The 26,821-nt window shown below is 46.6% G+C and overlaps 2 long non-coding RNA genes across 2 annotated transcripts in view; both read left to right on the top strand.

Annotated features, from left to right (window-relative positions):
- The first annotated feature begins 4,055 nt into the window (after positions 1-4,055).
- The window catches only part of LOC119396155 (uncharacterized), a 24,570-nt gene continuing 1,804 nt past the window's right edge, over positions 4,056-26,821 (top strand). Inside the window, exons 1-3 of the long non-coding RNA XR_005184399.2 lie at positions 4,056-4,190; positions 5,189-5,274; positions 7,576-7,633. This is a non-coding gene — a long non-coding RNA (uncharacterized LOC119396155). The remainder of the gene's footprint in view (positions 4,191-5,188; positions 5,275-7,575; positions 7,634-26,821) is intronic.
- LOC119396157 (uncharacterized) lies at positions 11,782-16,505 on the top strand. The gene is made up of 4 exons (XR_005184401.2): positions 11,782-11,939; positions 12,858-12,943; positions 14,259-14,316; positions 15,409-16,505. It is a non-coding gene; the product is annotated as an uncharacterized LOC119396157 (long non-coding RNA).

Raw genomic sequence — 26,821 nt, 5'->3', positions numbered from 1 at the left:
CGCGAAACGGCTCGAGTGGCCGCTCTTGACGCATGTTTCTCTGGGGCGAGAGAGCCAGGCACATTCGATTTCCCAAGGCAAGGGTGGCCGGCAGCTGCTCGCACACAGGTGCTCTACACGCCAGCGAAAAAAATAAAATAAATAAAAAGCGAAAGCTTGCACTCGGACGGGTAAGGCTTGAGACAAGCGAAGCTGGCCGAGCACGGTGCCGCTCGTACTCGGCTTTCCGGTAGGCTGGATTCTGACGTAGAGCTCGCATACTCGCAGCATTCCACTCACGGCGATCGGCAGTATCTTCTCATCGTATCTTGTCTCCCCTTTCCTGGCCGAGTATTCTGAATCTGGTAGTCACTGCCGTTCTCGTACAGCAAGCCTCGCTTCACGATGCGCTGCTTCTTCTTCGGGAGTACATTACTCACGGATGGAAATAGGACACTCGTCGCGGTTATCAATAGCAGCGACAAATCGCGGTGAAGTAAAATAATGTCTGTGCTCTTCCCGCTTTCTTCGACCACGTTCGACGTGCGCAATATGTATCGTGTCGGAAGCAGCGGCCGAGGTAGCGTCAACGAACGCATGTAAAGCACAATGCGGTGTATTACTTGCACAGCCTGCGTGCCGAATCGCCAAAGCACGTCTAACGTGAGCGTCCTCTGCTCGCGCCGCAATACAGAAGGTGCGCACTGGCAAGCCATTCGTGTGAACTGCATGGCGGCTCACTGGCGACCGGGAGGAGTAATTCTGCAGCGTAGATATTCTCTCCCTCGCTCTATACCAGAATGCAACACCTTAGTTCCACTGGCACCCACGAGCGGCGCTGCATGTACCGGCGGCCACGCGCTCCGAGTGTCCTGTTTCAGTCCGTGAATACTGCGCCTTCTCTGGATGTCCCATGGCCGTATCTGATCTAGCGGCGGTACTCGGTTGCGCGAGGTGCCTCCGTCATTGGGCTTTGCTTGGCGATGGCAGCTGCGTGGTTGTCGCTACTGCACATTCGCGGCTTGGCATGACGCCACAAGGTTATGCGAGGCGTTCTAGCAGCTGCAGCGTCTCTGGTTGTCATGGCTACGGCGCGGCTGGATTTTCGGGAAGCCCGCACGTTTTAACGGTGGTTAAAGGGCTTGGCTCTTAAAGGGACCCTGGAACGGTTCTGACGATCCTGTATAAACGCATTGAGCCGGTAAAGCAAGTCCTAAGAATCGTTTGAAGACCCATTTAAGCTCTCTGCGTCAACTGTTTTTATTACAAGACTTTAAACATGTGAATCGCTACAGATCGCAGCGGCTCAGCCGAACGGGTTTCCAACTTGTCGCACCTTTTACACGTATAATTGTTCCAATACATAGCACCGAGCGACCGATCTGATTGAATATGCCCAGTCCACGTCACTGAACCTCCTGTGGGCAGCGAGCGTCGTCTGCCTGTGCTACAACGTGCTCCGTGTTGACGTGAGCTAAGCGACAGTGTTTATCTCGAGGTTTCTTTTTTTTTTTGAACAGAATGAATTGCCCTAGCTGTGTTGTATACCACATATCTAGCAATTGGTGACTTGTAAAGCTGCGACATCGAGTAATGTTTGTGAGGCATCTGGCGAACGGAATCGCTTCAAGTCGTCGCTGCAGTGAGCGTCGCGCCCTAGCCATCCGGTCAAAGCCACGACCCATGTGTTTGCGGCTGTAACTTCACCCCTGAAGACACAACTACATTGCTCGACTTTACGCTTATCGGTGACGGTTCTCGAATTCCTTTTGCTTGTCCGCATGCTTTTGCAGGTTGTCGCCGTACAGGAGAATAAAATAAGATCGGCTGGTAGTGTGGCGGCACCGGTCGGAGCAGATATCAACCACTCCGCGAGCTTCGCCTCTGCTGTCAGACGGCGTGCTGCCGGGTGCACTGGGCCATGGCCTCCGAGATTGCGCGCAACCTGTCGGCATGCAATATCGGAGGCCATGACTGGGCGAAGCTCAACCCATCGGAGTGCGCTCACGAGAGCGCTGCGATCGCCAGCGATGCCAGTGTTTCTCACTAGTTGTGGAGGCAAGGCAATGGTCAGAAGGAGGGTATAGATATAATTGTCCGTAGCGGCCTTGGTACGCGATGCGTTGCTTAATTTGTGCTGCGAATGATTTGATGATGCTCTAGCCTAAAGAAGTGTTGCAGTGCTCCCTTAAGGGCTAAGTAGGGAGTGAGTGAGTAAAAACTCTATTTCAACACTAACGTATTTTGGTGGGCGGCTTTGTGATTAGATGGCCACGAGCCCCAGGGCCCGGGCGGCATCTTCTGCGCTCTTGATAACCCTGGCCTGCAAGTCAAGGTCAGAGTTGCGCAGCACAGCCTTCACTGCTCAGTATTATTTGCCTCCTGATTCCTATGGTCTAGTGCTGCGCACGACCACATAATGTGAAATAAATTGCTCTTTAATTTGCTTGCCCTGCTTGCATGCATTTGGATACTGGTCCGGGTAGTAGTAGTAGGCTACGGGGTTGGGGTACGTATATGTCTGGAGTCACCTCCAAGCTACTTATTAAAGTAGCTTGGATTAAAGTAGCTGGCAGGTACAGTGCTCGGGAGAACCTGCAGTACTGAGTTATTTCTATATAGCTGTCCATGCGATCCCTCTCTGATACCGACATGACCCGCCCGGCTGCTCGGTTGTTGAATCCTCAGGCTGCATAGTGGGCGGTATTTTGTCGGTTAGTGAGGAGTGATCTGGTGCCCAAATAATAGTGAGAAAGTATCGAAGTTTTCTTGTTTTGACAATATTCCGATACATTCCTTGGAAAACCCGGTATACATCAGTAGCGATGCTAACATACCTAGTAAATACACACAGGCTTGTCTTCTTGCGCACCGTGAAAAGTACGAACAGCTGTAACAAAAATAAGGTTTCATCGTCACGGACGGGCGCTTTCTTATGGAATTCCTCGATGCACGACTCGGAATGACTAATAATCAGTCAGCAAACAAACAAATATAACTGTGCCTTCGCTTCGCTGGATGAACTTACTCATCCTTATCACTACCGGCAGAAAGTAGCGCATGGTTGCACGATCGCGGAGGTGCCGCAGAAAACCCTGTTCGCATGCCAAAGGATTAGGTCACTTGCATTCGCCGCGCGTTCACTTTCCTCCAGACAAGCGAAACACACCGTATAAACAACCTTTTAGATGTGAAGTATCTTAAGGCCGAGCTCAATCCGGTGGTGTGCGGCGTGACCACCCTTACTGTGCATGCGCATACCCTCTCCACACACCTCCACTCCACTCAACCTTTCCTCTTTCCCTCTCCACTTTCCCTCTCCCCGTACCCTCTCCACTATCCCTCTTTCCACTTTCCCTCTACCCTCCCCCTCTCCCACACCCCTCTCTCCTCCCCCTTTCCACTCTTCCTCTGAAACGCGGGCTAGACATGCCGAAATTCTCTCCTGCACAACGCCGCGATGAGCTCGAGCGCATGTGCGTCCCCTCCCCTTCTCTCTCCTCTCCTACGCTGCCCCCCTCTCGCCCGCCTGTCGACCGCGTTCCCCGCTCGCCCTGTGAGAATTAACGGCCAGGCTAGATGGAAGATACAACGCGCGTAGCGTCCCTCTTCGCGTTCCACGACGCGAGGTCGGTAACATGCCCAACGAACGCCAACGGAACGCGATCGTGCAAGTGCTCCGGCTTCGCATCGCCTCATGGTCCCCTTTAGCGGGAGATGGTGTAATTTTTTAAATCGAAGTTAAGGGCTCTCGTTAGGTTTTCTTTTTCTGAAAAGGTTCGGCGAAAGCTCTAACTAAATTGACGCAACGTGAAAAATATTGTGGACGGCACCTTTCGTGGACCAAGAATGTTTTCGTTCTTAATATGCGTCACTAAGACTATCGGGACCAACATTAAACGCGTCTTGGCACGAGAACCGGTGGTCGCATACGTACCTCTAGCTTTGGCAGGCAAGGTTAAGTGAATTTATATCTTTCCAACATGGCTCTTGGCGAACGTTCTGGAATATACATGGAGCTATGCAACGCTGTTTTGTTAGTTAGAGAATGCTTACACGTACCACTGGCCGCCATAAAAACGCATTGAACGAGTACCGACTACGGCAGAAATGAGTGTGTAGTTCTGTGTATCTACTCGCCTGCAAGCAATAGAAATCCACAATGAAGAAGCTGACTCTCGTACTGGTCGTCGTTCTGGTCTGCACCGCAGGTAAGTTAGGGCATGGCGACGTCTCCTGTACAGCCGTCTCTCTAGTAGCTATATTACCTATTCACATATTTTTTATTTGCTTACGCAAGTCCGCTTTTATAAATGTCCCCCAAGATTACTAATAACTGTTGGGTTTTTACGTCCCTAAACCCCGATATGATTATGAAGGACGCCGTAGTGGAGGGCTCCAGAATTTTTTACCATCTGGTATTCTTTAACGTGCCCCTAAATCTGAGTCCACAGGCCTCTAACATTTCACCTCCATCGAAATGCGGCCGCCGTGTTCGGGATTGAAACCCGCGACCTTCGGCTGAGCAGTGGAGCACCATAACCGCAAGACCACCGTGGAGGGTGATCCCCCAAGGTCGCCCACACTACTGCGCAAAAACGCATTGATTCGGTTGCTCTTATTCTACCATCAGGCAAGGTCAATATGCGAGCGTCACAGCATACCATCCTTTAACCCTTATAGGAAAGACCCTTCGAAAGTAGGTGCTAAGATAAGAAGTCACGAATATTTATTTTTTAGTTGTCACCGGAATGCTGTGCTCATGGCTTTGGCCACATGGCTCCTAAGTGAGCGTGTGTTTTCGGCATCTGTCCATGAAAGCTCTCAGGAAAATAGGAGACGCACACCTACTGTGAATGATGATAAGCTCACTCACTGGAGGCTGCACGATGTAAACCATTCCAGTCGAACTAGCTGAGCTGCAAGTAACACGGTATGTACTGCGGACTGTGCCCTACATGAAAGTTATGCATTGGTGAAGTGTACAGGAACACAGCGCGGACCGACTGGAAGGGCCGAACGTGTAGAAGGTTCAGATGACCAAATTTTATCTTTCATAAGAATACTTTCATTTCGTGGGAGAACTATTTAGTGGCGGAGGTATGCTTGTAATTGATGTTGTGAAAGTATGCTTAAAGTAGCGTACGCATTCTTGCCTTGATAAAGCTCTGTACGATATGTATAAACTTATTGTCAATATTTTTCGCAGTGATGGTGACGCAGGCTGAGGCAGCTCCCCCGAAGAGGCCCGGTGACCCAGGCTATCGCCGACGGCCGAAACCCGTGAAATGTGGGGTAAGCAAACTTTGGTAACGGTAGCAGTATTAGTGATGGTCATTGCGACGACATTAAAGGCGACGGACTCAATACCTTTTAGAATGCGGCATTTTCGGAATAACTCGGACATTGCTTATGTGACACGGTAACAGGTGCGCAAGAATATTTGCGATGATGACGTGTGTTACACGCCAGGATGTTGTTTGCGAGTACCGAGAGTTTGCTTGGCGAACATGATGACAGAAGTATTGCAGAGACGGCTCGCTTAGTACGAATCGTTTCACGAGCTGTAACTTGCACGAAGGAAACGGGATTGAGGATTTTTATCCGAATTTGTGTGTCCTTATTGAAGGGAGCCTCAAACCCTTTTCCAAGTAATCATTAAATGACCTCAGTATCGGACTTCAAATAGAGCCATCGTCAGCAGCATCGAAGAGAATCAGAACGGGACTCTCTATGAATAGCGGGTGTTTGAGAAAAAGGCAATTTCGCGCCCCGCTAGTAAAATATTCGCACGACTACAAAATTTGGCTGCGCTGTTTACAGCAGTGTTTTCAGTTCGTAAAATGTGTTCTATCACCAAGACTGAGGAGTGGGTCGGGACACTCTTAACAGCAAGTTCATGTGAACTGGCATACATTGTTATTTATGTACACACCAGGAAGTCAAGCAGGGGCAATGGTACAATAATCGGAAAGCTTTAATGATTGACTATTTCACATAACAAAACATTAACTTACATGACACCCTCGTTGTAAATATTTCTATCAGGTTCACTTGCGCATTTCATTTTTTTATATTCTTTCTTTCTATTATTATTTCCTCCCCTCTCTTCTTTAGTCTGTCAATCACATTCCCCATCCCTACACAGAGTAGCATGCCAGCGGTATACTGACGCCGGCAAAAATCTCTGTTTCTTTAATAAAGAGTCTCTCTCTCCAAATACTACTATCACCACACAGCTTAACATAGAGTAACAAATAAAGAACAACGATACAACGCAGAAGTACTTAGAAAAGACTTGCAAAACAGAGAAATGCAATAGCCTGATGAAAAGGGGAAACAACTTCGCCGTTTCTACCGCTTTTAAGTGCGGGGCACTTTAGGAGCCCGGTCTGTCGTATGCTGTCGTATACTGTCATCGTATACTGTCGTAGCTCGGCGTAACGCAGGCAAAACCACGAATAGCATAGCCATCTGTAGCATATTGAGCGCGCGCTCGCGCCAAAAAGAAGTCTTCTTCCTCTTGTTCTTCGGGCGCCGTGATGATGATTAGTGCGGATCACTTATAGGGGCCCGGGCTGTCGTATGCTGTCCTATGCTGTCGTATGCTGTCGTCGCTTGGCGCAACGCAGGCAAAACCCCGCATAAAAATAGATAAATAGAGGAAGCAAGGGAGAAAGAGAAAGAGAGGGAAGGAAACGAAAGTAATAGGAAGAAAACTAGGAAGAGCAAGAAAGAGAAAGAAATAGATAAAGAGAGAAAAAAAAGACAGAAAAGGAACGGATAGAGGGAAAAAGAATGAAGAGAGGAGAAAAGAAAGAGAGAAACAAAGAAGGCTGTCCAGCTCCGCACTTCGTTCAAGCATAACACCGCAGATGCGACGCTGCCTTAATTTTTTTATGGAGCGGAGCTGGCAAGGTCTTTTTTTCCTCATAGCTGTTTGAAGCTCTAGCGTAGCCTTGTGGTATAGGATATCTGACTACCACGCAGAATAGATGGCTTTGATTGCCTTGAATAACCTTGAAAAACGCGCCGTGCGGGACAATAACCACAACACCACGGACGCCGACACCGCATTTTCTACGACACGGGCTCTTTAACGGTATCGCGTTAAAACAGCGGTAAAAAAACATCGCCTGCAATTCAAGCACACGGTGCTAACGTACGCACTGGCAGCGGTGACCGCATTTTGATGGTGGCGAGATGCTAGAGGCCCGTGTACTTAGATTTAGGTGCACGCTAAAGAACGTCAGGTGGTCGATATTTCCGGAGCCCTCCACTACGGCGTCCCTCGTAATCATATCGTGGTTTTGGATGTTAAACTCCAACAATTATTATTAGTAACGCACCGACTCTACCGGAACGCGAACAGTTTATTGAAGAGATAGAGAAAAAAAAAACAAAGAAAGACGGGGAGATAACCACAAGGACGATAAGACGCATACATTGTACCCTCACTGTTGCAAACGACACAGCCACGTCCTCGATGCGCTGTTCGCTACCATTAGCTATGTGCACACTATTTGTAACGCCCCTCTGAGCTCTGATGTTACGATAAACAAACAAATGAATGATGAGGCCCTTGTTTTCTCGCAGGATAAAACCTGTGCGCCACATCAGCGCTGCGAAAGACAGCTAGTACCGGTACCGACATGTGAGTACTGCACTACGTCTGGATGCTTTTTGTTCGTCTTTGCAGCGCTAATATTTCGTGATAAGCACAGCGTTTCATGACCTTGCCCTAGTTGTCGTGGCAAAGTTAATGTCCTTTGTAAATCATGATAGCTCAATTGCTTAATTCCTTTTACTCTTGGTTTTCACGTCCATTCTAGCGGTTATTTGCAGAATTGCGCTTATATTAAATTATCAGTCAATTAATGAAGTAACACTCACAACATTTAATTAACACTAATTATTCGATCACGCAGTAAATCAATGAAACATGGAACATTATTATAAGAGTAAGAAAATTCGACATTGAAATAGTTGGACCGATAACCTAAATGGCCAGTCATCGGTCCCGTCAATAAAAAAATGCTTAGCTGTTTTTTTTACACCCTATTACTTGTATATAATACAACTACTTGCTATTCATAAGTATTAAGCAGCACACGTAGGTACACGTACAACAATACATTAATCGTACCTACACAAGTACTAAAATACATAAGAAGTAAATTGAAAAGTACATCAGGAAAAACTCATGAGGACACTGGATTAAAAAGGAAGTATGCGCTCACATGCTATATCAAAATTTCTTACACATGGAAGCACATATGGAGATTAAGATTGCCGTTGCTTGCGAGTCGTGTAGCGTAGGAAAAAAAAAAGAAACTAGGCGCTCGGTTCTGTCTTTATTGAAGAACTGGCGGGCGTTCACCCATTTGGTATTTGTTTTTGTGGTGTACCTCCAGCAGCCTTTTGTGCCACAGTTTGAAGCGTTTCTTCTTCTTTTTCTTCTTTTGTATTATGCACCTCTTGTGCATAATATAGCAAGTGATGCGTCAACGTTTTTTACGGCGTTTATAATAGATTCAAGCAAATCGGCTCTTAATTTTCATCACAGTGTTCAAGTACAATTTATATTCCACTTATTCCTTATTATATTGGAACTCACTGAAAGAGACCCTCGCTATTCTACTGACGTGGATAGATTACAATGATTTTTTCAGTTCGTAATTTCCTACCCTGCCACCACTTTAGATATTTCAACAAGGCTGCTTCTGAAGGGCTGTCCGACTATACAATGAAGAACTTTGCCGGCTCGAAGCACCAGTTAGTAGCAGCATCAAACGGAATAGCTACTTCATCATAAAATGCTCACTTTGAAACTTTCGATATATCTAGTATAGTGTGGCACTCACGCATAACAAGACCACGTGCAAACAGGAAATAGAACGACCTATAGATAAAAATGTTTGTTTAGGAAACACAGATTTCTCACAAATATGCTAGGACAATAAAATATCTGTCGTCTTCGCACACGAACTCTACGTCGAGGTGGAAATGCATTGCTGCTTTTAAAATACTATGGAAATGAATAATTAACAAGAACTTGTAATTGACTTTTGAATTATCAAGTGTCAGGCAGTTGTTTATATGGAAAAGTTGTAGGGCATCACATCATGTGGCATACAGCTTCTTTAGAAATTCATAAAATTGCACGTATTTTAAGATACTGATAATCGACTCAGGATCTTGATATCGAAACCGAGCGCGCCGGGAACGCAGGAAAAATGGCGGTGGTGTTACTTACGTCCTACCAATATTGTATTATAAAGCATTTGTATTATGTAAATATTATGCAAGGTGTATATCGACGCGCAAGAGCGTGCATGTCATTTGAGGTTACCGCAAACACTCATGCGGTTACTGGTATATTTATTTATTATTTATTTATTGGTCTTCTATATATGTCTTCTGGCGTTTTGTTGATGGCTTGTCAATAGGTGTTCGTTTGTGCGATGAGAGCCAAAGGTATTAATCTGAGATCACTACTTTTGCTCTGGTTCCAACATTTTCTTAGTTTGTTTTTCTTTAGCTGCAAAACACGCATGCCGAGCGCACTAACGCTTACGCTACATTTAGCATCTCGTCAAAGGGAAGAGACAGAGAGAGAAATGAAAAGAAAAGGCAGGGAGGTTAACCCGGTACCAGTAACCGGTTTGCGACGCAAGTCACGCTTATACGATCCGCGCATGTTGTCTTTCCGCGTGTTTTAAATGTTCTAGCTTATTTCTATTCGTGTCTCATCTTGCGACAGTCAAATGTTGCGAAAAGCCGGTGGTGAAAGTTGACGTTATTTCGAATATCCCAAAATAAAGCCACCTGCCAATCCTCTATACGTTTAATGAAGTCCGCACACTAGTATCTCTGGCGTAATATGTGGTGGCGTCGAAGTTTTGCCTGAGGCATCGCCCTCACGAAAAGTCAGACACAGATCTCGAAAGCTACGCTTTTACCGGCCGCTCGCGCCGGAATTGATTGCGGAAGCCGAAAACCCGTCACAGAGGCCGTGTTTTTGACACTCCCATATCGTTCATTTGAATTGTGTCACAACAAGCATGTGCGTAACTTGTACCCTTGGTGAAGATGAACTGTGATTTCTTTCTATCTACAGGTTACTGAAATAATGTTTCCAGCAAGAAAGCACCTGTTGGATGAAAGTCAGCTTGATAAATCACTATATCGTGAAATAAACGCTCGTTCGAAAAGAATTGGTTGACCTGCGTGTTTAATTTTACCCCTTAGCATAATGAGATTCCTGCAAGCCAACTCCTAAAGAATATTGAAACGAATTAATGCGGGAAAGCGTGCACAGAAAGCAGAATTGAAAAGACGAAGCTGAAGAATAAACAAAAGGATGGCAAACCTCACTTCCTGCGGGCAGTTAATGAAGTAAGGTGAAGGAGCGTTCTAAATGGTCAACGTAGCGAGCGACTACAGGGGCTCAGTCATGTTGTACAGTACTGACGGATTGAAACGAGCTTTGAGCGATTGCTCGTGCTAATCGCGTCATGTCACTGCAAATATGGATGCGAAAAGTAATGTTGGCTCTGGTGAAAGTGTTCGAGTGAAAATTACGCCGATATGACGCGAACTGTAGACGCTGCAAACGATAGTACGTGCATTACATAGCCTAGCCAAGTTGTTGGCTCCGCTTTGATAGCAGTCTAATAAATGCTCCATTTCCATTCCTATGATTCAGCAAGCTATATTCAAGCGTTGCTCGCCCCGGAGGAATAGGCTAACGAATGCTGCGCATGATATTCGCATCATCGCACCGCAGCGTGCAGTTTGTCTCGATAACACAGACCTCTGTGCTCTAACGTGAGTGCTGATGCTACGTCAGACCATAAGTTACCATTTAAACGTCAGTGCAGTCGGCGCGCTTGGTAACCCCAGGATCTGCACACAGCTACCCCATATACAAAAAAATACGTCGATTCACCTGGTAACGCTCGGCTGAAAGCCAAAAAAATCAGCATAGAACTACTGGCTGCCTGCTTCGCATGAAACCGATTCCTACAAGGCGTTGGATCTGCCAAATTTTTTGTGTACGAGATTTTTCCTTGCAGATCACGCGGCACCAAACCCGTAGAAGATATGCACACATAAGGATGCTCAAATGTTCTGCATGTACGGGAAAGACTGCAGTGTTGCGCGGAATGCGTAGCAAAGAGCTAAAACAATTTTTCACAAAGAATGAACACTCTATACGGCGGCCTGACGCCGTCTTTCGGTACAAAAATTTTCGCTGAAAAATAATGAGTTCGAAAATCCCAGGAAAATAGTTTTCTTTTCCTTTGTGCTCCAAGAAAATACCGCTTTCCTTTCCTTTGAACACAAGCATCGTACGGCTGCGCAATCGTTTATAGACGTACCATAAAGGAAACACTGCTCGCATCGCAAATGATTGATTTAACTGCATTTTCCGCGCACTCTAACGACTCCCAACCAGCGAAGCAAGCCTTGAAAGCAGCCGATTCGTCAGCGTTCCGTGCTATCCTGGCGCAACACTGCATCCAGGTTAAGCGAAAAGACCTCCTCTTGGTGCGCAATCTGATAAATGTTCTCGGCTTCGCCCGTGAATGAGTCAAGGATGTTTCGTTCTGTAAGGCGCAGCACCACACTAAGTGGGAGCAACAACAAAATTATTTTGGTCCAAGCACAGGCGCCCGAGCACGCACCAGTACTTTCGTACACAAGGTTATCGGGTAGATCTTTCAGAAGCATGCTTTTGGCACACATTCGGGAAAATGCCTGGATGAATGCAGAGGGGCTGTTTTGATTTTTTAAAGCGTTCCTACCGGCGGCAGTAATAAAAGCACCTTGAACGAGTACAGACAACTCCAGAAGCGCCTGCGTAGACTTGGATCACTACTCGGCTGTAAGCACCGGCAACACCATGATGAAGAAAGTTGCGCTCGTACTGGTCGTCGTTCTTCTCTGCACCGAAGGTAAGCTCCACAATGTCGAAGTCGTTTACGGCTGTCTTTCGGGAAGTGGCGGTAAGGCTTTAATTATGTTTTCTCATTCGGGAAAAGCGAAAAATTAGTAGTTTTGCTATACAAACACTTTTAATACGTATTACCGAAGATGACTGTAACTAAAACGCATGTTCCATCTACTGCTGAGATGAATAATACTTCAGCCAACATCAGAACTTAGCACTGGCAGAGTTAGACGCTTAGAATACGCAGCATACAAAAAAATGACGACAACCTGTATAATTGCTGGGGTTTAGTGGCATATTGTTCCCCATCAAATTGACCAGTACGTTCTTAAAACAGTGAATATACGCCACACGCGCCCATGTGCTTCAATGTTTCCGGGAAAGCAGGAGATTTCCACATGTCCTGATTGACAACAACCTCACATAATAAAGGCAGAAGAAAAGGAAACAGCTTTGTGAAACGAACTGCAATCAGCAGACGTCTGCTACTGTGCCTTGCCCAAGCTTATGCGTATACGTGAAGTGACGGCGTCATAGCTAACCGACTTGCATATGAGGATGAGGCAACGTTCAAAAGATTTATATGTCAATCTGCTTTCTTTGCAGAAAGCGAAACTTTTTAGCGAAGAGTCAGGTTAAGCAACACATTTTTTGTGAGTGTGCCTCGCGGTGGATTATGCACAGGTGAAGTGATGGGAGCAGAGCTTAACGTATTTGCATACATGAATTAGAGAACGTTCTGAAGGCTTACATGCCATTTTTATCTTTTTAAAAAGAACACATTTTGTTTTGAGAGTTATGTTTCCGGAAGAGTAGAGATTACATAAAGCATGTTAGAAAGTTTGTTTGCGAGTTAAAGCACGCAATGTTACCTTGTTGAGGCTCTGTACTCGTGTAAGTTCATCGAGAAACTTTTTCGCAGTGATGCTGACGGAAGCTCAAGTGCGTCCTCCCGGAAGGTCGGGCAATCCAGCCAATCGCCCAAAACCGAAACCCGTGAAGTGCGGTGTAAGTACACTTTTGTAACATAAAAATTCCGTCCGGCCGAAATATCGTAGCAAGAAGCGTTACTAGAATGGTTGTAGCTGGAGACAGGGAATCGTGTCTAGCTGATGTAGCGCATGTGTAGGTTGCGCAATTGTTAATTGGGTATACGGAGTTGAATATCTCGCGCTAAATATGCTGACGGACAAATCGCCCCGAAACGGCGATTAGAGGTGGCTGCATAGTTGGGAAGATCCTGAGGATAGTGTAGTACTGAAGTACTCTTTACTGGCGTCGGACCGACGAAGCAGAAGCAATTTTACTACAACGGCTAAGAAAGCCGGCATACGAGGGTCTGCCTTATGAAACGAACTTTGGTATTTATGACGCATTACAATACTTAATGCATTACAAGCGTCGTTATCAGCGAACAGCGAGGAAAAAACGTGCGTGAGTTCTCCGTCCTCGATAGCAGCGTCCAGTAAGGCAAAAAATTAAGTATACAAATAAACGAAGAAAAAGATGGAGACACGATAAGAAGGAAACGCCTCTTAAAAATAAAGAATATTTAATTTAAGAAGTGAAGATCCGACGGGAAGCGAAATCACGACCACTCTTGCAAAAAAGCCGAATATTGTAGGTGTTAGCCTTGAGACGGTTGACGCATTTTTCATTTCGCTAAGGACGCATTGGCGCCACAGGGTCGACACCACGTCCATGGCTTGTGCAGAAAAGGATTCGCGCTGCTTCGAAGGACCGTTCACAGCGCGGCCGAGAGATTGCGTGCTCTCAGAATTCAGCATTACATCTCAAGTTTTCATCAATGAAAAATGTCTGATTTTTTTGGGCTGCCCTGCGTATGTTAAAGTACAACTCTTATTATTACTGGGTGATCGTGCAGAAAACAGAATCTGCAACCACCGCACTTGTGGAGGTATTTCTAAAAAGGCTATATATGAGCCGGTTCGAGGATGACGTTCTTTAGGTTTAATAAAAAATTGAAATAGTTCTGAAAACACAGACAATTGAAGTGTGCCATGCAAGAAAGCTACCACAACGCGAACAAATGATTGAGGACATATATGCACATATTATTGCATGCTTCAGTGTAGCAATTAAATGCCACAGGCAAGTCCTCTAGCTTACGCAATTGATGCGCCGTTCGTAATAATTCGCTGTGCATGCAATGTCTTCGTGATTGTACAATCAATCAATCAATCAATCAATCAATCAATCAATCAATCAATCAATCAATCAATCAATCAATCAATCAATCAATCAATCAATCAATCAATCAATCAATCAATCAATCAATAAAGAGGTACATATTTGCCCGCAGAGAAAGACCTGTGCTCCTCATCAGCGCTGCGAAAGACAACTGGTACCGGAGCCGACATGTGAGTGCCACACTACGCGTAGACGCTATGTTTGCTTGTTTGCAGCGTTAGTATCACTTGATAAGAACATTGTTTCATGAGATAGCCCTGTTGTCGCAGCAGCGCTAGTGTTTCTTGAAATGCTTACAAGCTTAAGTGCTTAATTGCCTTTACTCTTTATTTTTTCTTCCATTTTAACTCTCCTCTAATGGATTGCGTTTCTATAGGTGGTCGGTTCTGTCTTCACTGAAGGAGAACTTTGTGGCTCCGACACTTCTGGAATTTATTTCTGTGCTGCATACCTTTCAGCCAACAGGCCAACAGGCTGCCGTTTGCTGCCTTTGTTGCTGCCTTTTTTTTGTTGTATGCTCCTTGTACACGACATAGCAAATGCATCAACATTTTTCACTGCATATAACATAAACTCAAGCGGATGGACTCTTACTTTTCATCATCGTTTGATTGTTTGTTATGAAGTGCCTATCGCTGCCATGACTGTACAAGTATCCGAGCGTTTTCCCTGCATCTCTGATTCCTTGCTCAGTGGTGTTTCCGACATTTCATTCGTTTCTTATTCTTCAGCTGCACGTTTATGCGCAAACTAGGCCAAGTGCACTAACCCCATTGCTACAGTTGGCATCTATACTCAAGGGCAGCAGCACTTGAACACTTTGTATTGCCATTATGTACGCTTTAACTTTTACTAGTTTCTTCCAAGAAATGCCAGGTCGTGCGACACTCCAATGCTGTGGAAAGCTGGCGGTGAAAGTAAGGAGCATTTTTAGTACCCCAAAATAAAACAATTTTTCGGTCTGCTACCTTTAGCGATGTCAGCACGCAAGCACTTGTAACGCACTAGGTGACACCCAAATTCATGCCTCGAGGACAGCTGTCTAGGATAACAGAAAGTGAGAAACACATCTCGAAAGCAAGACTTTAGGGCACGGCTAAGCTAGACATGGGCCGGATTCGTCACTGTGGAAATCGCAAACCCTTCAATGATGCCATGTTTCTTGACAAAACCTATTCTTTTCACTATATTATATCGACAGGAACGGCGGCCGCAATTTGTGTCCCTGGTAAAGCTAAACTGTCTTCTTGTTTCCTTTTCAGGTTACTGAAATGAAACTTCTAACAAGAACGAACCATATTCGATGAACATCACCTTCATTAACGACCAATTTCTTAAATAAATGCTCACACATGAAGAATCGGTTAGCCTGAGAGTTTAATTTTTATCTGTTAACATAACAAAACAAATTCCAGGCATTTAAAAAGGAAGTGTAAGCCAACTCCTAAACAAAAGCAGGATGAATAAACTTTATTCAGTAGAGTGAGCCGACGGTACAGTCGTTAAGGTGGGCAGCGTTAGTCCAGGATGCCGCGGGCCTGAGCTGAGAGCTTGGCCCTGCTCATCAGACGTCTCTGGTCTTCAAGGCTTGACCTTGTCAGCTGGGCCTCCCAATGCTCGAAGTTTGATCCAGTGATAGGTAATACTGATGGGTTGCGTCCACACTCCCATACCATATGGTAGAGCGTATTCGTTTCAGAGTAGAACTCGTGGTCGTTTCTGTAGCTTGCGGGTTACATAGCGAGCAAAAGGGTACCGTGACGGAAGGAACCGGACTGAAGTTTCCGGAAAGGCACTGTCTCTGCTGCCGTAAGAATTTCGAAAGATAAATCTCGAAGGAGAACGCACAGACCTCAGTTTCATAATTTATTTATTGGTGAAAACGGGAGAGCTTTGCGATGCATAATTGCAAACACGAAGATGGAGATAAGTAGAGGGATGTTCATAATTGTTCTCGGAAAAAAATTAAGGTAAGATAAAAAAAAGAAGCTTTCGGACTCAACTTGGCGAGCGACGTGCTATAGCGACTGAGTCGTGTAGAAATTAAATATGCAAGCATACCTTGCGAAAACATAAGAAAGGAAAAGTTAGATTCTTCTGAGTTGTTGTCGTGCTTGCGAAGAGTATTGAGAATCCCATGGTGTGGCAAATGAGCGAATGCCTAAGTCCTAATGGAGATGAATCCCACTGTCATTTCGAGGTGAACGTGCTGAAGCTGAAGCTTTCATATTTTGGTCATGTCGTGCGAGTTAATATTTAGTTACGGAGTAAAAGCAAATACTGTCACATGAAGTTTAAAGTAAAAGAAAACGAGGCCGCGCATGCGCAAGGGTCGGACACAATTCTTTATGCCACAGAGAAACAAATATGTGAGCATCGACAACTTGTGGTAATAAATAGGTCTTACTGGCGTTCCTCTACATTCATGTAAAACCCCTTCAGTGGGGCCTTTGAGGTATTGTAAATAAATAAAATAATGGTACCACCAGACGTCATCAGTGACGCGCTGACACTTCACGATGACGACGATTGCGACAAGAACAACAACAACAACAAAAACAACAACTACCACAACAACAACAACAACAACGAAGACGACGACGACGGAAGCAGCAACAGCAGCAAACGGATCTATGTAGCAATAGCGTAGAGTGAATATCTCTACGCAAAAATGACAGTAGGGATTGTCAAGTGAAGCTGAATCTCTAGGAGGACTCGATTTTATACCAGAGCACGGTTTTATACTAGATTTATACCAAGCTGTCTAGGCGAGTCGAAGAAGGAGGCAAGAGATGATTGTCGTTCTCGCTTTAACTGGTATACATACAGCACAGGTAGCCTTATTAACACAAAGAGCAAATAATATATCGAAAAAACTGTGAGCTCTTCCTGTGAACACATTCCGCTATATTTTGTACAGAAGCGGATTTTCTTCCGCGAATTTCTTCATGTTGAAAGGCTTAAGTGCCTCGTTGTGCGGTGACCTTTAGCGAAACAGGGTAGGCGAATGAAGTTGAGAAAAACTTGGCAGTGGGCTAGGTGGTTAAACATTATCGATGATTTTTGCGCAAACTTTACAAAAAGTGACTGGGAACAGAGAAAGAGAATGAAGTGCTACAAAAACCCGTGTGACCCTCCGCGTATATATTCTACCACTGAAAACTTGCCACCACCGCCTATCCTCCGCAGACCGACGGAGCGAGCCGGCGGTTCAACAGGACGTTTATCACCAGAGTACAGCGTCATAGTCGTTCACCTATAGTCAGAGGTCGCCTGGTGTAAAGTGGTTCGATAAGTGTGTTCAACGACTAACCCTTTAACAATTTGGCCTTCGAAGAGTATTCCACACGACAGTGAGCTCCAACCTATCCTTGCGATGACAAAAGCTCTGGTTCGAAAGCAATTACCATGCCTTGCACGCCCCAAAGAAATGAAAAAAAAAATAAAATTTTGTCTATAGCCATCATGTATGCTATTTTATAATTTAAGAATCAGCACAAATAAGAATGGCATAAATAGAGGAGCCAGAGAAGGGGCTAGTCAGTTGTGCATAGTAGACAATTGCGTCGCACTGTTCGAATACCAAGGACGCACAAAAAAAAAATGAAAACGAAACAAAGAAATAAAAAAAAACACACGTAGTATACAAGACGAGCGCAAACTAACAACTGTTTATTTTTGCTGAAAAATGACAATTATACAGTCTTGCTGCTTAGCTTACGGCTCAGTAAGAGCTGCAAGACGGACGTAGGACCAATAGAGAAGTCTTGGGAGAGACCTATAGTTTTGCCCAATATCCACGGTGTTTCGCATGTACTGAAAAAGATTACAAGTAGGTACGGCATCCCCATGACCTTTACGGTGTCTAACAGACTAATTTCGCTTTGTCACCAAGTAAAACCGCTACAAGCAGATGAAAGATCATTTGAGTTCTGTCAGTCATGTAAATAAGTTTGTATCTTGTGAAAAAGACGTAGGATATTGTGTTTTTTTATGCCGAAAACGGTACACAGGATATACTGGTAGGTGCATTAACACGCGCTTACGGGAGCATAATTATAACAGTAAACACCTTTGCCACCCTGGTAACTTAGTTCCCCATTGCTACAGGTGTCATTGTTAGCCGGAACTCGAAAGCCCCACAGTTGTATCGAGATCTCGAGATACAAGAGAAAACGGGAGGTTATCGAGGTCTTCACGATGCGCAACATCGGCGATGATTTGCGTGTTAGTGCGCCATCGATATATCTGACTGGTGTTGAAGTGTAATTTTTACAAAGGAACCTAGATGGAAAGCATGGCCAGACTTGGTGGCGTGACGCGTATGGCTCTTGTCGTGTTGTGTGCATTGCGTATGCTACCGTGTCTTTCTTTCTCTCACCTTGTATATATTTGCAATTTTTTTCGCGAAAAATAAATAATTGTTAGTTCGCACTCGTCTCGTATACACTCTAAGAAAAAAAAAGGTGTCATTTGACTCTCTTTTTATACATGTAAGAGTCACATCTGTAGCACTCCATTTAGAGAGGCAAGTTGACGCTCTTTAGGAGAGTCGTGCATTGACTCTCTTTTGCAAAGTCGTGCGTTCCACGACTCTCCTAAAAGGTTGAACGTGCCTCTCTAAAGGGAGTGCTATAGTATACACATATGACTCTCACATGTATAGAAAGAGAGTCACAGTTCTTAGAGCGTACTACGTGTGTTTTCCTGCGCGTCTTCTTTGATCCTCGACCAGCGTGTCGCAGGTGTCATCTTGGGACGAACCGAACGTGCCTTACGCCCCAAGTGAGGTAGTGTATGCAAACAAGACCTTTTCTTATAGATAACACCGAGCCGAAGGCGTTGCTATTACATACCGGGCGTTTCAAGAAATGCCCGAAAATCGTCAAAACGAAGAAAATGCGATATTTGCACGCTTTTTTCATAATTAGCTTTTTACGGCGACCGATATATTTAGATGACTCGGGACATTAATTGCCGCATTTATTGAATAAATTAACATATTTGGGTTTTTAATTAGAGGAGACGGGTGGTCGCATTAAATCGAAGAACTCGAGAACTTGTGAAAAGCCCGTTGACTCTTAGAAATTTCCGAAAAGCGGCCCATGGTATTTTGGGGGGCTAAGTTCCTTATGCCGTGGGTCTGTCCATCCACCGTTTGTTTGTATACTCGCGGACAACTTTTCTTGGCAATGAAGCGAAGGCTACAGAGCCACAATACACGTATCCTACCGCTAATGAATCTAGTCCTACAATTGCATCCGTATTTTCTGCGTGAGATATATAAAATACTCCTTTATTTTCTACATGTAGCTTTTTGAGACGGAAAGCAGCGCACACAAGAGAAATATTTGTATTTCTTTTACTTTATACGTTGTCACATTGCTTTTTTGCGTGCGCGAAAAAGTCGCGCCTTTTACCCGTACCTTAGACGCTAGGCAGCGTTTGCGTCGAAATGCGACGCTAGCCATCACTTCCCACGGCGTTACGAGACGCGCGCCGAACCGGACTACTTCGCGTAGCAATACATGTGCAGACGCTCCGCCCCCGTAGCTTTCCCTTCATTGCCAAGAAAAGTTGTCCGCGAGTATAGCGTTGTAGTAGCCACCTCTAGCTCGTGAGAAGCGCGCGTTCTGGTATGCAGTAGAAGAAGAAGACGACGTTGACGAGTGAGACTCTCGTGCGTGTTCGCCTGTGTGGCGTTCTTTCTTCTTTACTACGTCTCGTGTTTTCAACAACACCCGAAGACAACATTTCAGAAGTAACGCGCCATGAGGCTCCCTCTTGGCACGCTTTCTCTTTAGCTCGGAGTCGCCAGATGGAAGACAAGGCTGCGGAACGGAGGGCACGGAAGGCGGCGGCAGCGCGCGCTTGCAGACAGAATCCGGAGGTGAGAGCCGGCGAGGCCGAAGCTGCACGTCGACGCCGCGAAGCAGATTCCGCCGTTCGAGCCCGCGAAGCCGAAGCTGCTCGACAAGCTACACGGCTGCGGCGAGAAGACCCCGCCGTTCGAGCCCGCGAGGCCGAAGCTGCTCGACAAGCTGCAGGGCTGCGGCGAGAAGACCCCGCCGTTCGAGCCCGCGAGGCCGAAGCTGCTCGACAAGCTGCAGGGCTGCGGCGAGAAGACCCCGCCGTTCGAGCCCGCGAGGCCGAAGCTGCTCGACAAGCTGCATGGCTGCGGCGCGAAGACCCCGCCGTTCGAGCCCGCGAGGCCGAAGCTGCACAGCTGCGGCGCGAATCGGATCTTCAAAATGTGAAGGACCGTGAAGCGGTGAGAAAGCGCGCGTACCGGCAGGCAGAGCCCGAGGCTGTGCGAGCACGTGAAGTGGCTGCAAAACGCATCAGGCGGGCTCTGCCCGAAGGCGCCGACACGCGCTTCCAGCGGGACTTCTTTGATAACAGTTTCGGCCATAGTTGCGGTGTGTGCAACAGATTGTGGTTCTCAAACAATCTAGTCACAATATCTTCCATCAAGAAGGACCACGCTCGCGCCAATGCCATCGCCGTGCTGCAGCGCGAGTTCGCTTCGCCCCACTCATCATCATTCACCACGTGGATATGCTGTGATTTTTTTTTGGCGGAGCGATTAATTTTGACCGAAGTCATCTGCGAAACCGTTGAGCTCCGTGTACTTAGACTTAAATGCGTGTCAAAGAACCCCAGGTGGTCAAAATTTCCGGAGCCCTCCACTATGGCGTATCTCGTAATCATATCGTGTTCTTCGGACATAAACCTCCAACAATTATTACTATTATTTTGGACGGCACTACATGTTTCCGAAAACTATTGCAGTGGTGTTCATTCTTGTGCATTCGCTTAACTACGTGCTCATGGCGTGCCATCATATAAAGCGCAGTCCGTACTACAGCCACGAAGCGAAGTAGATTGATGGTTTCTGTAACGACGCTCTATCGTTCTGGGCGCTGTTGGGCTCTTCGGTGTTTTGGTTTCGGTTTGACAGGTGAAACTGGTTGGATTTCATCACTTCGTAAAAATGACCAACGGCAGCTTTTAGATGCGAAGCATCTCTTGCTGGGGGGTATGTCCCGCGGCGTTGGCCTTGATGTTCGCACTCGCACTACACATGCGCCACTCCCTTCCTTCCCTCTCTCCAACAGCTGCGCGTTACTCTCTCCACTTCTCTACCAGCACCTGCTTGCGCTTCTCCTGCGTTCTCGCTTCTGCTCTCGCGGCGCATGCGCTACTCTCCTCCTCTAGTCTCCTCTCTTTCAAGTGGTAAGAGCGCTGCGCGCGTTCAGTCCAGCGCTTGCTTCGGTTGACTCCTCTGAAATGCGGGCTGGACATGCCGAAATTCTCTCCTGCGCAACGCCGCGATGAGCGCCAGCGCATGCGCGTCCCCTCCCCCTCTCTCTCCTCTTCTACGCTGCCCCCCTCTCACGTACCTGTCGACCGCGTTCCCCGCTGAGAATTAACGGCCAGGCTAGAGGGAAGACACGACGCGCGTAGTGTTCCTCTTCGCGTTCCACGACGCGAGGTCGGTAGCATGCCCAACGAACGCCAACGGAACGCGATCGTGCAAGTGTTCCGCCTTCGCATCGCCTCATGGTCCCCTTTAGCGGGAGATCGTGTAAGTTTTTTTGGAAATCTCGAAGTGGCAATGGGTTCTTCGCAGAAAGGACTTCAACACTCTTATTTGATCCGACTGCCTGTCTTCCCTAATGAGATAATTATTTTTAAAATATCTAATTATTATCGTAAATAATGTCTCTAGTCACGTTAACGTATCTGTTGCGACAGAAAATGTAGTGCCGAAACCAGGGAGCAAATATAGCACTTATCTTGTTTGACAGTTTTATCGCGACAGCGTTAAAGAGCTCGTTTCGCAGAAATTCCGGCGTCGTCGTCGGTGTCGGCGTCGTTGGTTGTGAGCGAAAAGTCATCATCTTGTCCGTGACTGAAAATTCGAGAAATATGCAAATAAAATAATAAAAACTTTCGGGTCCGAGTGAGAATCGAACCCAGAGCGTGCAATTGCTCTATCACAGAGCTGCGCTATTTCTTGAAACTGCTTGGGAAAAATGATGGCTGATCCCTCCGTCATAGGAATCGGTATAACACGAAAGTGAAACGTGTCGTCACAGAAGTAGTTTACTGTTGATAGTGCATTGGTTTATGAGAGCTCGCACAATGTCTACTGTTTGGCAGATATAGTACCACTTGATGTGGACGCATCTGACTCACGCTGACGCCTAGTGGCACATCCCCGTACCGACGACTAACGCTCATGATCATGATTTACCCCTTGCAGTAGCTGACGTTCTTAACATATACGTGGACACCGCATATGGTGAATCCCGCGCAAAGATGGCATCAACAAGCACATAATAAACACTGATACTCGATATGCACTCCTTCAAAGCGCCATGAAATGCGAAGAGAAACGCTACGCGCGTCGTGTCTTCCCTTGAGCCTGGCCTTTACTTCTCGCAGGGCGAGCGGGGAACGCGGTGCGACAGCCAGGCGAGCGTCGGAGAGCTATTTTTCGATATGGATGGATGCTATCAGCGAGGCTTGAGCTAAAGCTGCCCCCTCACGGTGTGTTAAAGCGTTGACGAAATTAAACTTGCATTGGAAACGCGCCGAATGGGACGGTCGTAGCGACGACGCGTTTTTTTTTCGAGCCTGGTGGCACAGATGTACCCGCCACGTTTTAAAGGGGACGCTCATAGCATCCATCCATAAATCCAAGAGCACTGTGAGAGGAAAGTGTGAAAGATAAAAGGCGCGTTCATGTAGCCTCCATAACGTGTTTGGCGGTAGCTCAGTGGGATAAACTTTAGGCTAAACGCCCGCCAGCCATCGTCCCGAACCGAGAGCTCATGGGTTCGACTCCCGTCAACAGAACTTTTTCTTATAGCTTTTTTTTCTTTGCCATCTGATGGCTATCATTTTGCGGACGTACTTCCATGACGGAAATACGTCATGAAAGTCTTGGTGGACCCCGGCATAAAACCCTTTCGTGTTAAAAAAACACTATGTTTGTCATGTAGTGGAAGGAGCCTCTTTAACGCATGTAATATTGCGCGGCAGAAGCGTAGAATCGCGCCAGGCGTCAAAACATGTGAAAACATGTGAAAACATGTGAAAAGAGTGGGTGTTTTAAGGGCCAACCCATTACAAAGCGCTCCGACATATTTAATCATCATCATCAGCAAAGCGTCAACAAAGTGGACAGCTGCGTAGGTTCGCGTGTTGCCTTAGGGACGCGTAGTGGGCCCTTCGCTGATTCGCAGAAGGAATAATTATGGCATAGTGGGCACTTAACAACTGTACTTGCAGTAGGCATTCTAGGATACCTTGAAAAGGCCAATGTTACGCGCACAGTCGTTAGTTTCTTTACGGCACGGTTGAAGCACGCACCCAGAGCCGAAGCTAGGCTAGCAATTCAGAAGGCGATGCGCATGAGGCCCGATTACGCTATCGCGTTGTACTCTTGAAGGCGAAGCTCAAGCGTCCTGCAAGTGTTTCGGACGTATTTTGCGAAATACCCTGCATACACGCACCGATGTGTACAAATACAAGTAAGTAGAAGAAGGCTTGCCTTTTAGCGCGAAGCCTACAAAAAAAAGAAGAACGACAACAACTGTTCCCAAAACAAAATTTTCATGTCTCCGACGGCCGCTCTAAAAAATTCCTCGATGCACCACTCTGAGTGGGTAATAGCAAGTCAGCAAACAAACAAATATAACTTCGCCTTCACTTCGCTGGAACTCATCCGTATGACCCCCGACGGAAAACAGCACGCGGTGGTATGATGGAAGATGTGCCGTAGAAAACGATGTTCGCGTGCCAAATGATTAGGTAAATTGCATTCGCCGCGCGTTCCCGCTTTACTCCGTACGAGCGAAACAAACCAGCCGGTTAACATCGCATGGGTTTTCCTTTTTGCATTTTTTTCTGGCAAGGCTCAGCGACAACCGAAACTGAAATAACACAACTTGAAAAATATTTTTGGACGGCGCTTTTCTCGAATGAAGAATGTTCGCGTTCTGAGGATGCGCAATATGTCTATTGCGGGCAATATTGAAGTCGCCTTGGTACGAGAACCGGTGGTCGAACACGTAAGTTTGGCAGACAAGGTTAAGTGAACTTATCTCTTCTTAACGTACTACATGGGAAACATTCTGGAAGACACGTGGGGTCATGTAAGAATGCTTTTGTTCGTTAAAGCCTCTACACATCTAGCTACAGCCGCAATAAAAACACGTTGCACGAGCACAGACTAGGCAGAAGTGAGTCTTGGATCACCACTCACCTGCGCGCACTAAGAAAGACACGATGAAGCGACTGGCGCTGGCTTGGTAGTCGTTATTCTGTGCACCGAAGGTAAGCCACGGAGGGGCGAAGTATTGTATGCAGTTGTCTTTCGGCAATCGATAATACCTCGTGAGTTAATACCAAGTGTTGGTGTTTAACGACCCAAAACCACGATATGGTTGTGAGAGACGCCGCAGTGGAGGGCTCCGGAAATTTCGACCACCTGGATTTCTTTAACGTGCACCTAAATGTAAGTATACGGGCCTCAAGCATTTTCGCCTCTACCGTTAATGCGGCCGCCGCAGCCGGGAATTCGATCCCGCGACCTTCGGGTCAGCAGTCGACCACCATAACCAACAGACCACCGTGGCGGGCCTCTTAAGTTAGCTTTTTATCGATAAGAGAAAGCAACACCTTGCCGTGTACGACCCTGCTCTTACAAATGCCAACCAGGGGGGCTGTGCAGGATGGCCCGACTTTGGCGAAACACGGAATCTTTCCGAGCTCTGGCGACACCCCCTTTTGAACGAGCCAACAGTACGAAAAGGTGAAATCCGTCCCTCATCGCGCGTTGCGTTCCATTGGATACGATGGAACGCGGCGTCACGTCAAGGGCGGTCGACAGAGTTGGGGAGTGTCTTCAAACCAGAGGCATCTTCTTTCATTTGTCTGTCGTTCCACTGAGTGCAGAAGTGTACCCGTGCGAGAAAAGTGGCAGAAACTTTTACTAACAATATTTTTTAGAGATACGTGCTGTTTGAATTCATTTCCTAGCGTTTAGTATCTGCACTAAGCATCTTTTAGATTAGAATAATCAGCTCCGTGGCCTCTGAGGTTAGTACCGGCCGAGCGCCTTACAACACCGCGGCCGAAGCTAATCGCCGAGGCCACGTGCGTATATCATGATGGTCGGCCTGTACATTCTTGCGCGTTGTTCGGCCAGCGCGCCTTCTTCGTCCTCTACTTCATATTCTGCTCGCTTCCCGAGCACGTGCGCCCGGTTGATTAGCTAATTGGCTGGGCGGTATACCTAGGTAATTAAGTCAGGATATGCTATGGCCAAGCCAATTAAGCCGTCTTGGTAAGACAGAGCTAATTAAGCGATATCTTACTAAGACCATGCAAATGAGGCCCTGCAAAGCTCAGACATAGCTAATTAGGAGCACGCTACTTAAGCCAAGCTAATTAGGACATTATCCACTGATATCACACTAATTAGGCTTATGTTAATTATCTCCATATTAATTAAGACCTTGCTGATGACACCTGCGTTGACTAATGCCGTGTTAATTAAATATTACCAGATAAGACAGTACTATTCATTATCATGTTAATTAAGACCTAGCTGAATAATACCATCAATATTGAGACCGAATTGACGCGGTCTTCACTCCGAAGCAGGCCGAGCAGACTGAGTAGACGAGCCACGTAGGAAACAGGAAGAAGCTAGGTGACCACAAGCTCCTCCGATGGCCCAAGCCCTGCACAAGCACTGCAAGCTGAACAAATTATTTTATAGGCAAAGAAGCTGCTGCTTAGCTTCTACCTCATGAAACACTTAAAGTCACACCGGCACTATGACAGTCACGAGTTGAACAGGGGCCTTCTCAGAATCAACGGGTTTGTACCCGAGTTTGCGCGTCAATCACTTTGATTGATAGACGCCTGCGGCGAAGATCGGGTCCACCCACCGCGTTTGCTCTTGCCGAGGAGCAGTGCTCACGCCGCAATGCCAGCGATCGGCGCGATTCATCTGTGAGATTAATCGCACAGGCATTGCGTGCACGCACGAAGAACGTTATATGATCACGTGGCCAGCGGCGTAGCCAGGGGGTGGCACACCGGGCCCGTGCCCCCTGCCCCGAAATTTTTTGATACACAGCAAAAAATGACACTCGACCACACTGCCCTGCCTGGACCCTATGCTGGATCAAGGGCGTGCCCCCCCCCCCCCCCCCGCTCCCCGAAAAAAATTCCTTTACGCGCTCACGACGTACGACTCACTTTTATGAAGCAAGGGCCCGCGGTGGCACTCGCGGCGAGAAATCTTACTCTTTACTTGTTTGTGGAGACATTGTTTCTACTGATTCATTTCTGCAGAAAAATCTTCAGACGTGTAATGTAAGCAGCAGTAACTAGTCCATTTTTTACCAGTAATATTCGAGAGAAGAGAAATGAGCTGCACGAGAGTGCTGCGTGTGCGCCCTTGTTGCCTTCGAGAGTGGAAATTTCCATGCTGCAGGTGGAACGAAAGAACTTGCCCGAAAGAGGACAAACGCCCACGGACACGCCTGTGGGAGGCGCGATGTTCAGTTGGCGAACAGATAGCGCGACAATCCCGCTTCGTCCGCTGCACTGTTGCAATGTTGACTGGGTGCGGCGCTAGGGTTCACACGC

The sequence above is a fragment of the Rhipicephalus sanguineus genome, chromosome 6 (genome assembly GCF_013339695.2).
Source record: "Rhipicephalus sanguineus isolate Rsan-2018 chromosome 6, BIME_Rsan_1.4, whole genome shotgun sequence".
NCBI classification, from domain to species: Eukaryota; Metazoa; Arthropoda; class Arachnida; order Ixodida; family Ixodidae; genus Rhipicephalus; species Rhipicephalus sanguineus.
This window is presented reverse-complemented; position numbering and strand designations above follow the sequence as displayed.